Source organism: Triticum urartu, chromosome 5A (genome assembly GCF_056163025.1).
Source record: "Triticum urartu cultivar PI428250 chromosome 5A, HENAU_Tu73, whole genome shotgun sequence".
Lineage (NCBI taxonomy): Eukaryota > Viridiplantae > Streptophyta > Magnoliopsida > Poales > Poaceae > Triticum > Triticum urartu.
The window spans coordinates 224,538,913-224,551,220 of NC_141877.1; the positions used below are offsets into that span (position 1 = coordinate 224,538,913).

At 47.3% G+C, this 12,308-nt stretch overlaps 1 pseudogene; it reads left to right on the plus strand.

Moving 5' to 3' along the window:
- Positions 1-9,334: 9,334 nt before the first annotated feature.
- On the plus strand, positions 9,335-12,095 carry LOC147970865 (uncharacterized; annotated as a pseudogene).
- Positions 12,096-12,308: the final 213 nt, after the last annotated feature.

Genomic DNA, 12,308 nt, shown 5'->3' on the forward strand with positions numbered 1-12,308 from the left:
GATTACATGATTGTGACTGACCCTCCAGCTCGTCAAGTGGAGGTTGAAAATCTTGAGGTTGCCACCACCAACACCACTGAAGCCACTGACGCAGTCGTGGCTGAAGCTAATGCGGAGCCCTCACCCACAAAAGCACCAGAAGTCAGCGAAGCCACTGATCCCACTGCTTCTGTTCCTGCACCTGCTGCCGGTCCCCAGTTCGACTATCATGTTGAGCACAAGCCTCAGGTACAGAAGCCAATCCCAAGATTGCCCAGGTTCCCAGGTCCTGCATCAGCACTTGGATCCTTCAATATCAATGGCTTCAGAGCAGACAACACATTCTTCAATAGCTCCAGGAACCCCTACTCAAGGGAAAGAATATCATCTGATCGGTTCTGGAGCTATCCGCAGCGAAGCTATTACTCCTGCATTCTATACAATCAAGGTCGCATCTTCCCACACAAGCGTCTTGACATTGAAGCAATAGCTGGTCTGCCCTGTCTGGAAGAAGCTCTGGATTGCTTCAAAGAAGTTGGATTGCTGCCATTCGTCACTGACCAAGAGCATTGGAATGAAGAGTTACTGCTCCAATTCTATGCCACACTTCACATCCACGGGTATAATAGAGATCCGAAGACTTGGGTCCTGGAGTGGATGACAGGAAACGTTCATCACGAAGCCAAAGCCTTTGACATCATTGAGCTCACTGGTCTGCCCACTCCCGGCGATCTCTACGAATCTGGCTGTCAACTTCATAGTGAAGCTGTGGAGAGCATCTTTTAGAGGCCTGAACCTAACATGAGTCAAATGCTCAGTATGATGAAGCCATTACCCCAAGATGCTGCATCCCAAAGAGTTCTTTGTTGAAGACCTAGAGTATCTGCCAAGGTATTTATCACATCATAAGGCGAACTCTCTGGCCCATCAAAGGGCACTCTCCACATGCCAAGCTGGAAGGTGCAATGAAGACTTTGGTCTTCTATATTCTTCATGGAAAATGCTTCAATGCACAGGACTTCTTCATTCGCCAACTTGCTGCATCAGGCTCTGATCTGTTTGGCTTGAAGTTTTATGCCCCATGGGTCATGCGGTTGATCAAACTTCACTCTACTATCTCATATCAGCCATTTGCTCGCAATCATCGGATTTTTCTGCCTGATGTGGATATGTCTATTGAAGCCATCTATCCTGAGCCTGCCAAGGAACCTCTAAGTCTTCAGAATGCAGAGCATCAGAGTTTTTCTCAGAACATTGAAGGAGTTGAAGCAGTCGCTCGTGTGTATCCTTTGGCTGGCACTACACGTGCACCGCATCCTGCTCTCACTGAAGCCACTGACAGTACAACTGCTCCATGACCCAAGAAGCGCACTCGTGTTCTCAATGACCGAGAGCTTCTTGTGGCTCTTCATCAGAAACAGGATAGGCATCATGACTGGCTGAAGCGTCAAATGCAAAGCCTCTTGGTGGATGTTAATCGCATTCGCAATCTTGCCACCAAGAATGCTTTTGTTGCCCATGAAACCTCTCGCCGCACATGGAAAGGGCTGACGCTGATGTGTTCTGAAGATGATCTTCAAGAGGATGGCTTCTCTGAGCGCTTCAAGTTTGACTCCACACCTCCTCGAAGGGCAGTGCTGCGACGAACTCCATCTCTTGAAGACTCTGAGTTCTCTTCCTCTGCTGCAACTGTGAATGCCAGAGTGGTCGAGGATGAAGACGATGCTACTTCACCGCCACCTCCTTCAGCACGCTTCGACTCTGCTCCAAGCTCCTCTGCACCGCCAAACACCACCAACGACCCTGCTGCTTCACCTACTCTTCATGGGAACGAATAGATGCTCTATGTCTTCAAACCTTTTTGGTCCTTACTGACAAAAGGGGGAGAAGCATATGAGTTTGATAGTCTTCAAGCGGGTCTATATGGGCGGGTGCTTTATATTTTGCTTCGTGTTTACAACTCTCGTTTTGATACATTTGGTTCTTTGAGTTGTAACACTTAAACTCGATGGTCGTCTGCTACCTATTTGCCATTTTGTTATGCGATGATAAATTCCGCATGTGCGACGATAAATTCTGCACTTAGATCATTTTGCAGACGTCCATTTTCCATTATGCATGTCATTATCTTCACATACCTTCACATGCATAGTGGATTGTCATCATAAGTTGAAGAGGATCTCCACAAGCACAACGTGCCATGTGCATTTGCATTCCAAAAGAAAATTACTTATATGCACATCTTCAGGGGGAGCCCTTGCAACTTATGAAGACAATTCCTTATCCTTTACAATTTCACAGATTATATTCCCCGTTGAAAACTTTAACTAGTTTGTCATCAATCACCAAAAAGGGGGAGATTGTAAGTGCATCTAGTGCCACCCCTAGTTGGTTTTGGAGTATTGACGACAAACCTAGTTGAGGGACTAATGTGTTTGTGAGAATTGCAGGATAACACAGGTAGAAGTCCCTCATTGATTCGGTTTTCTTACCAGAGATGACCCCTAAAAATGTATGAAGACATTGATGTCAAAGGTGGTATATGAAGATATTCACATTGAAGACTATGACAAGAGAAAACATCGCATGAAGCCTATGGAGCTCGAAGACTTAGATCTTTCGTAGCTCTTTTTCCTCTTCCTTGTTGAGTCATAGGAACCACCGTACTGTTAAGTGGGGTCCAAGAGAACCATTCAGAATGACTGAAGTGATGCTTAAACAAAACCTATGTCTTCGAGTGAAGACTATGAGAGCGAATCTTGTCCAGAGTCGGACAAGTCAGCTTTGCTTGTAGCCCAAGTAAAGTTGCCGTGTGAGTTTGAAATCTGACCGTTGGAACACGTGTCAGTTCCTTAGTGACCCAGGGTCATTTCGGATAAATCAGGTCGGGTTGCCTAGTGGCTATAAATATCCCACCCCCTACAACCATAAACGGTTGGCTGCTCAGAGTTAGTGTACGGCTTTTGTCGTTTGAGAGCAACCCACCTCGAAGCCTTTGAGAGAGAATTCCTTGCGAGGATAAAGCCCTAACCACCCAGAGCCAAAGAGAATTAGGCATCACTTAAGTCTTTGTGTCTGTGTGATCTGAAGACTTATTACACTTGAGGACTGTGCATCCTCCAGCCGGTTAGGCATCGCGTTCTGAGCATCCAAGAGACATTGTGGATCACCGGTGAACGAAGTCTGTGAAGGTTTGGGAGTCTACCTTGAAGACTTACCAGAGTGATTGGGCGAGGTCTGTGTGACCTTAGCTCAAGGGGAATACGGTGAGGACTGGGTGTCCTGAGCTGCGTGTTCAGGACCGGGTGTCCGGGACTGTGTGTCCTCAGGTTTAAATACCTAGCCGCCCTAACCAGACGTACAGTTGTCACAGCAACTGGAACTGGTCCAACAAATCATTGTCTTCAACGAGTCACTGGTTTCATCCTTCCCGTCCCTCTACTTACTGTTACTCCTTGTGAAGTCATTGTATGATTGCACTATCTTTTGTCTTCACTAAGTGACTGCGTGTTCTGTTTGGCTTCATAATATCTTCCTATCTGATCCTTACTGCATTGCTGCTATTAGTCATTGTGCTCTCACTTGAATACTTGACTATGGCTTGCCTAGTGTAGTCTACCTTCTGCTGCATGGTAATAGGTTTATTTCTATCGTTTGTCTTCGAAACTTCCACGTTTTGAAGACTTTCATAAAAATCACCTATTCACCCCCCCTCTAGTCGATATAACGCACTTTCAACTTCCTCCAAAATGATAGCCACCATCTCATAGAAGGACGGAACACCTTTGCCTCTATCAAGTGGTATCAGATTTCCAGGGTGCTCGGTGAGATTTTACAGTTGTTCATAGTTTAGATCGAGTCTGTTCTTCATACCTACAGTCCACGAAAAAGCCAAAATAAATTAGGGTTAGTTCATCATATCCGAACCAATCTGAGCCTTTGCATACTATTTTTAGGGTTTTACATTGTTGAATTTGCGGTTGCATCATCGTGTCTAGTTGTTGGTCTTAGTGTCTAGTCCTTTAGAGTTTCGAGTTCTGTTCACAGGTTGTCATGCCGCCACTGCATCATCATCGTCACCGCTGCCATGTACCACCATCATTGTCCCCACTGCCATATACCACCATCGTCATCACCACTTCCATATATCACCATCATCATCACCGCTGCCATATACCACATATCCACCGCCATCACGATAATCTGAGTCCAGCTCCATCACAGATTCGCCACTAGTCCACTGCCCTACATATATCCGCCACCCGTCCGAGTTTCCACCAGATTCATCTCCGCCACCAGTCCTAGTTTGAGTCCAGTATTTGTTGCTTTGTTTTCGGTTTCCATATCACGTGATACTTCGAGTCGTGACCAAGTCGTACTCTCCAACTTTCGTGCTACCCGCAGTAGAAAAATAGTTCCAAACTCAAAAAAAACTAAGTCTGGAAAATTCTGGCTAGGCAGTTTTTAGACCACTTGTAGACTTTTTTGAAAAAACAATTGTTGCGGAGCAAAAAAAAGAGGAAAAAGTCCAAAAAAGTGGAAAAATGATAAAAAATTCAGAGCATGCTCCTCCCTTGTTTACGTGCAGCGTCGTGATTTTTTTAGTGTTCTAGGCTCGCATCTCTAGCACGGTCTAGCCTAGGACCAGTACAGTACCATCGTTGAGCGTTTATTCAACTTTGCATCTCTGAATTGATGATTGCTCACCCTTTTTGCTGCCATATTATAAGCCTTCCCAGCTCCACATACATCTACGTCGTGCGTTTGACTCTCCCTGGTAATCGCTCTATCCAATCTTTGAGAGTTTTGACTACGACGGTTGCCGATCACCACCTGTTGCTGGGTAAGAACTGGTAAGAATTTGAGATTTGCTTGACGGATTTGTGACACCAACCACCACCTCTTGTTATTAGTGTGTAGGATCATATTCTTGTATGTTTCTATTGCTGCTAACCATGGCAGGATCACAAGCCGACAAGACTGACTGGGAGAACATGACGAATAAGGAGTTATATGATAAATTTCAGCAAATGATGAGTGGACAGGTGCAAGATGTGCTAAACATATTTGAAGAGGCCATGGAGAAGATAGATGGCATGGAGAATACGTTCGAAACAAAGCTCGATAACAAGTTTAATGAATTGCTCGCGTGTCTTCCACCACCACCACCGGCTGCACCTAACGCACCTCTACAACAACAACAACAACAATGTCGCCTTCCAAATCAAGTGGGACGAGCACAACGCGTTCCTATTGACCCTGGGCAAAATTCTGACGCCGCTGTTGATGCTTCTGTAGCTCCTGCTGCTACTACAGAGGTGGAGGACCATTACGAGGATGAGGTTGATCAAAATCAGAACTACGTGCAACCACCACCACCGCAACCAGGTTATCCTCAGGTATATCATCGCAACGGTAGGGCTGCACCACCACCTGAGGTACGAGATCATGACCTTTTTCCTAAACTGAAGTTGTACGGGGCCGCTGACGGAGCCATGCCGTGGGCCGCAGGCAGGCAAGTCTGGGGACCCCCTTTCCCAGGACGCCGACAGTAGCCTCTGGGCCCAAGGCACGCTCGGACTTGGCTTCGAGGCGAAGCCAAGGGGCAAGTGCGAAGTGCCACGGGCCCCAATAGCTTGCGGCCTCGGTTGACGCATGGAGATTGATGGGACGTGGGCGTCTCCGCTTCCCCATGCTGTCTCGGCAACTTCCCGACTTGACGAGTCCCTACTGCATGCAGAGAAAAATCATCATTGCCTTTGATCATGGGGATCGCCGGTTGGCCTTCTCCCGCCATAAATGAGGAGTGGGCGGATCCCCCATCGCTCATCCCTTCCTGCTCCGCTCTCTTCTTCTCCCTTGCTTCATCGCTAGCAGCGACACTCATGGCGCTGATACGGAGGTCCTTGGCCGTAGAGAAGGGAAAAAACCGCGCAACAAGCCCGGGCCACTTCCGCCGAACAAGAGGCTGGCCCACCGCCGCGACGTAGTCGTGAGGCCGGAGGTGTCGAGGCCTTGGTGCGAGCGGCCACCTCGTGGGTATCCATTGCCTCTTTATGCCCAAGCCGAGGGCTCTGGATGGAGAGGCGGCGAGTGATGCCGCCCACGCCGTGGCCATGGTCGTCGCGCCGTGGTGACGCACGCCGTCGCCCCAGGAGCCCACGCCGCGGACTCCTCGCTGGAACTCGTGATGTGGGCGGCGATGCCTCCGCACACTTGGATTCGCTTTCCATGGTTCTTCTCCGTCGAGATGTCGCGAGAGGCCCCCTCGAGCTTTGGCTGCAGCACGTCGACTGCGACGCATCGGCAAATGGAGCGGAGGTTGAAGCCGTCTCCCCAGGCAAGATCTTCATGACCCGTGGCTGGGGCGAGGTTGCTCGAGTCTGCCGTGTGGAAGGTGCCCTCGCCATCCATTTTGAGTATGATGGTGCCTCCACGATGTTCCTCAAGGTCTTCGACGAGGAAAGCCACCGCCTGGAGTGCTGTCCTGAAGGGGGTCGTTGGGACGGCGCAGCGGCCAACGCCGAGCCTGCCGCTGGCTTCGCCAGCAGCACCTCCAACGGTAGCGGTGGCGCTTGGGAGTACAGTGACTCTCCTAAGCCCTACGAGACCCCGGAGACGAGCGACGACAGCTTCGTGCCCCCGAGCTGTCGCCGCACACGGAGCAAGGCCGCAGCATCCGACAGCCGCCGTCGCTGATCTGGATGGGGTTCGCGCCGGCCTCCCGTGGCCCACTGTTGATGATGGCATGGGCCGCACTGGCGTGTGTAGATAGGCCCCCTAGAAACTCCCTTCTTTTGTTCCCTGCGAGGAATCGAGATGGACCCCATGGGGGCGTGTAAAGGGTCTGTAATGTCTTTTGTTGATATTACCCTCATTATGAAAATTTGCGAACACATGTCCTGTTTTGGTTCGGTCTTCCCTTTCCAACCCCGCGGCAGCTTGGTGCTCTACGCCGACAGGTCCCGGTCCCCAGGCAGGCTGCAGCCATCGCTGGTATGCCAGGTCACGATGTCGTGGTGAAGGCCAGGAGGTGAGCGGCCCGAGGTCCAGTAAGAGCTCCTAAGGCGCGATGCTCAAGAGGTCCCCTTTAGCGTGCAAGCAGCTATCTAAAGGTGGGAAAGGGAGGCGACGTCACCGCAGCTGGGCTGCGAGAGGTGGAAATCTTATGCCATAGCGCTCAGGCGACCCGGGTGCGAAACTTATCTTGGCAGTCCAGAGTTGACTCCTTGTGCAGCACCAGGCTTGCGCGTCGAAGGCCATAGTGTAACTAGGTTGGCCCTGTGCGAGCCTCCCCCTCTTCTCCATGCTCTTCTATGTGCTCTATGTCCTTAGGTCCCAGCCCTCGAGCGAGCTCAGCCGCCGCTGGTATTCCAGGTCGAGGTGCCGTGGTCAAGGACGGGGGGTGAGGGCTGGAAAGCTAGTAAGAGCTGCTGAGTCATGATGCTCAGTAGCCCCCTTGTAACGCGCAAGCGAATTGCATGGGAGAAGAGGGAGACCGCGGTACCGCCTGCTGTTGCCCTCAGGAGGTTCCTACAGGTTAGCACGAGGAGGGACACAAATTGCCACTACGATTGCCTGTCTGCCACTTGTGGCTCCGCAAGAAGATGAAGGCAGTAAGGGTCTGGTGAGGTGACGTGCGCGGGCATGCTGCGTGCCAGAGCTCGACCGCTCAGATTTGTCAGCATTGCAGGGATGGACCCGAGCACAAGCGTTGTGCCAGCGTGAGTAGCTCCCGTTGCGGGACAAGCATGGGGCAGATCGGCATCGCGGGCGGTCACTGTAAGTGCATCTAGTGCCCCTTAGTGATTTTGGTGTATTGAAGACTTATAGGTTAAGGGACTAATGTGTTTATGAGTGTACATAGGTCTATCAGTCTATGAGGAGTTTGATATTTACAGAGAAAGCCGACCCCTAAAAATGAAGTTCTTCGATTGAAGACTTTGGATTTCTGAAGAATTTCTGAAGACTTTGAAAGTGAAGAAATTGGTGCAATCCTGAAGACTTGGTATTCATCCGAGGAACATGAAGCGTGAAGACTTTCGTTTTCGTAGTTTCATTTTCAATTTCTTGATTCATAGGAAACACCATACTGTTAAAGGGGGTCGAGGAAATACTAAGGAAAAATTTCCATGTGATGCTCAACTCAAAATCCTACACCTACCAATCCCTTCGAGTGAAGCCATTGGAAATATCATACAATTCAGTCATATTCTTCACTGACAAAGACGAAGTTCTTCTGGTCTTTGAGGAATTTGTTCTGACTGAGGAGTCAGGAATTCGCCAGTGCTGATTGCCAACACAGTGAGGAACATGATAGCCATGAGGATTTTGCTACTCGAATTTCCAACCATTGCTGTGCCTTGTGCCGGCTGTCCCAAAATATCTACCCACCTAACGGTCATATTATTGAAGGGCATTTATGTCTTATCATGTCGGGCTGCTCCCTAGGCTATAAATAGCCGCCCCTACAACCACTAGCTGGTTGGCTGCTCTGAGAGAAACTGACACTTGTCATTTGAGAGCATCCCATCCTCCAAGGACTTTGAGCGAAAATCATCAAGTGAGGAAAACCCAAACCCAAACACTTAACAACACCAAGTGATTGAGCATCACTGAAGAGATTGATCCTGCGTGGATCCGACACTTGTTACCTTCGAAGACTGTGCTTCTTCCAGACGGTTAGGTGTCAAGGTCTAGAGCATCCAAGAGGAATTGTGGATCACCGAGTGACCAAGTCTGTGAAGGTTTGAAAGTCACCTGAAGACTTACCAAAAGTGATTGGATGAGGTCTGTGTGACCTTAGCTCAAGGAGAATACGGTGAGGACTGTGTGTCCGGGACTGTGTGTCCTCAGGTTTAAATACCTAGCCGCTCCAACCAAATGTACAACTAAGACAGCAGTTGGAACTGGTCTACCAAATCATTGTCTTCACCAAGCTCACTGGTTCTAATTCCTCAACTCTTTTATTTCCTAATAACTGTGTTGAGTGCTTGTTCGTATCTGTGTTTGAAGACTTTGGCTGAAGACTTTCTCAATTTCCTCAGTTCAATTTCTTTAGTCAGTTTGTCTTCATCCTGTGTTATCCTGTGTTTTCGCTTTCTGTACTCTGTGTTTGTCTTCATTTCATCATGATGACTATGCTTGTGCTCTGTTATGTTTACTTTTGAGTACTTATTCCGCTGCTAGTAGTTCTTCACTAAGTAATTTCCTCACCTACAAATTCCTCAGTGAAGAATTCATAAAAATCGCCTATTCACCCCCCTCTAGTCGATATAACGCACTTTCAATTGGTATCAGAGCAAGGTACTCCCTTTTTTGTGTGATTTTGGTTTAACCGCCTGGAGTTTTAGTTATGTCGACCGCAGGTATGATCAAGGTCTCTGCTGGTTGTCCTACCTTCGATGGGACGGACTACCCCTACTGGAAGAATAAGATGCGAATGCATGTTGAGGCAATTGATAACGATCTCTGGTATGTTGTGGAAAATGGTGTTCCCTCAGTCACACCTTCTTTGAATGCTGCTGATGTGAAGAGATTCAAGCAACTCGACTCGCAAGCGAAGAATATCATATGTGGCCATCTGAGAAAAGGACAGTATGGAAGAGTGAGTGCATTGGAAACTGCTATACTTATCTGGGATAGGCTGTCCAAGGTCAATGAAGGAGTCTCAACACAGCGTGACTCTCGAGTTGATGTTCTTCGCAATCTCTTCAACCGCTTCAAAAGACTCGACAATGAAAATGTTCAACAAACCTTCGATCGCCTCACTGACATCTCAAATGAGCTTCAATCACTTGGTGCCACTGACATCACCGACCATGAGGTGGTGAAGAAATTGCTGAGATCGCTTGATTCCTCATTTGATACTCTAGCATTGATGATATAAGAACATGCTGATTACAAGTCACTTGATCCCACTGATATCCTCGAGAGGCTAAATACTCATGAGTTCCAGCTTGCTGAGAAGAGAGATCTCTACGGTTCGAGCTATGACAAATCACGTTTCCTGAAGGCCAAGGCAGTGTCTGACTCTGAAGATGAAGACTCTGGTAGCAGCCTTGGTGATCCTGAAGAACTGAGCCATGAGCTAGCACTGCTCGTGAAGAAATTACAGAAGTTCTCAAGACGTGGTCGCTTTGGAAAATCCTCAAGGAGCAATGATTCCTCATCCAGTGACTATAAGAAGAGGCTTTGTCACAAATGCAAGAAACCTAGACACTACATTCAAGATTGTCCTCAGTGGGAAAAGGAATCAAAGAAGAAGAAATACAAGGATTACAGTTCTGATGATGTAAAGAAAAAGAAGAAATCCTCAAAATCTTCATCATCAAAATCCTCGAAGTCTTCATCTTACAAGAAGAGCAGCTCCGAGAAGGCTAGGGCATTCATTGGCAAGGAAATGGAGTCTGAGGCTGAATCTGAGGAACATGAGGAAGAGGAGGCATCTGAGGAGTCTGAGTCTGGTGTGGCGAGCTTGGCATTCGCTACTGCTTTTGTCAGCAAGTCCATCTTCAACTCTGAAGAAAATGGCTTCACCAACATGGCCGATGGACACAATGACGACTACGCTCCCACCTATTGCTTCATGGCAAAAGGTGCCAAGGTACTCAAATACCCCTCCTCTGAATCAAGTGAGAATGAATCTGATGAAAACCTCAAACCCAGCTACTCCAAACTTGCTAAGATTGCTGTAAAACAACAAAAGGCTTTTGCAAAGGTTCAAAACATGCTTGACAAAAGTGATGATATGTTGGGTGAAGAAATGGATCACACTAAAACCTTGACTGAAAATCTTCAGAGACTTCAGTCTAGGTTTGACAACCTTCAAGGTCATCATAACACTCTCTTATCTGATCATGAAAATCTTTCATATGAATTTCTTCAAAGAAAGCAAGATCTTGAAAAGCTAAGAGTGAGTTATGATGATCTTCAGAAGGAACTTGATTCATTACTTGCTCAACAAATCAGCGCTTCTCATTAAGAATTTGTTCCTCCATGCTTGAAGTGCATTGAACGTGAATATGCTAATTCTTCACCTGAATGTTCAAATGCTCCTAATGTTTCAAATTCTTCACCTGCCTCTGCTATCACTAATTCCTCATCTTAGGACATTGCTAGTATCACTAAAGATGCAGGGCTGAAGGAATTGTACATGACAGGCATGTACAAAAGCCTCAAAGGGCATCAGACGCTTTGTGATGTGCTTAAAAAGCAGATCCTCAACAGGAACCCTAGGAAAGAGGGTATTGCCTTTGAGAGGAAACTCAATGCTGATGGTACATATTGGAAGCCTGAGCAGTACCCCAAAACCTCATGGGTTGCTGCAAAGGGACCTCCAGTTGATCCATCTAACTTATCTGGCTTTGCATGTGAATCTCCGCGTTCTGATGATGAGTCATTTGACTACAACTATAAACTGTTCAAAAATTAGAATGGTGAAATATTTGCTAGATATATTGGTACTAACTGCAGGAACGGTCCTCCTATGAAGAAAATTTGGGTTCCCAAAATGTTCCTTGAAAGTCTTCAGGTGAATGTCCTCAGGACACCACCTGTGAAGAATAGGAACCCCAGGTCAAATTCTTCATATGGACCAAATTCCTCAAAAGGATCAAAGTCCTCATATGAATATCATCGTGCTAACAACTCTGTTTCGCAGGGAAGAGCTAAGGGCTATTAATATGAGCATTATTCTTCTAATCATTATGTTCATAAGTCCTCGAAGAATTTCTCTGCTTATTCATATGCTTATCCTAACCCCTCTTATGTGAAACGAAATGGGTTGGCATCTATGCCACCTTTCTCATATGGAGCTCGCAGAGTGATCAACTCTTTGCCACCCCTTCAGATGTGGGTGGTGAAGAAAAAGAACTAATCTCTTCTACAGGGTCAGGTCTCCAGACGAACATAATCGTCTGAAGAATTTGGTGGAGACCTGAGAGTGCTTGAAAGTACGCAGGCTAATCATGAAGAAATGAACTTCCATTTCTCACATCCTCTTACTGCTCTATCTGTTCTCTTGCTTGATGAAATTGATCTGATGAATTGATGTCATATTCTTCACTGATGAAGTATATGAGTTCGTAAGTTGCACTAATTCATCTGCAGGATGATCAATCCAAAGACACTGAGTGGGTCCTCGATAGTGGATGTACAAATCACATGACTGGTGACAAGAATCTATTGATGGATGCTCCCTTATCACCATCGCATCTGAAGCATATCATCTTCGCCGACAAAGGCAAAAGTTAGGTATTGGGTCTAGGTAAGGTTGCGATCACAAAGGATCGACACATGGACAAAGTCATGCTTGTCGAGTCCTTAGG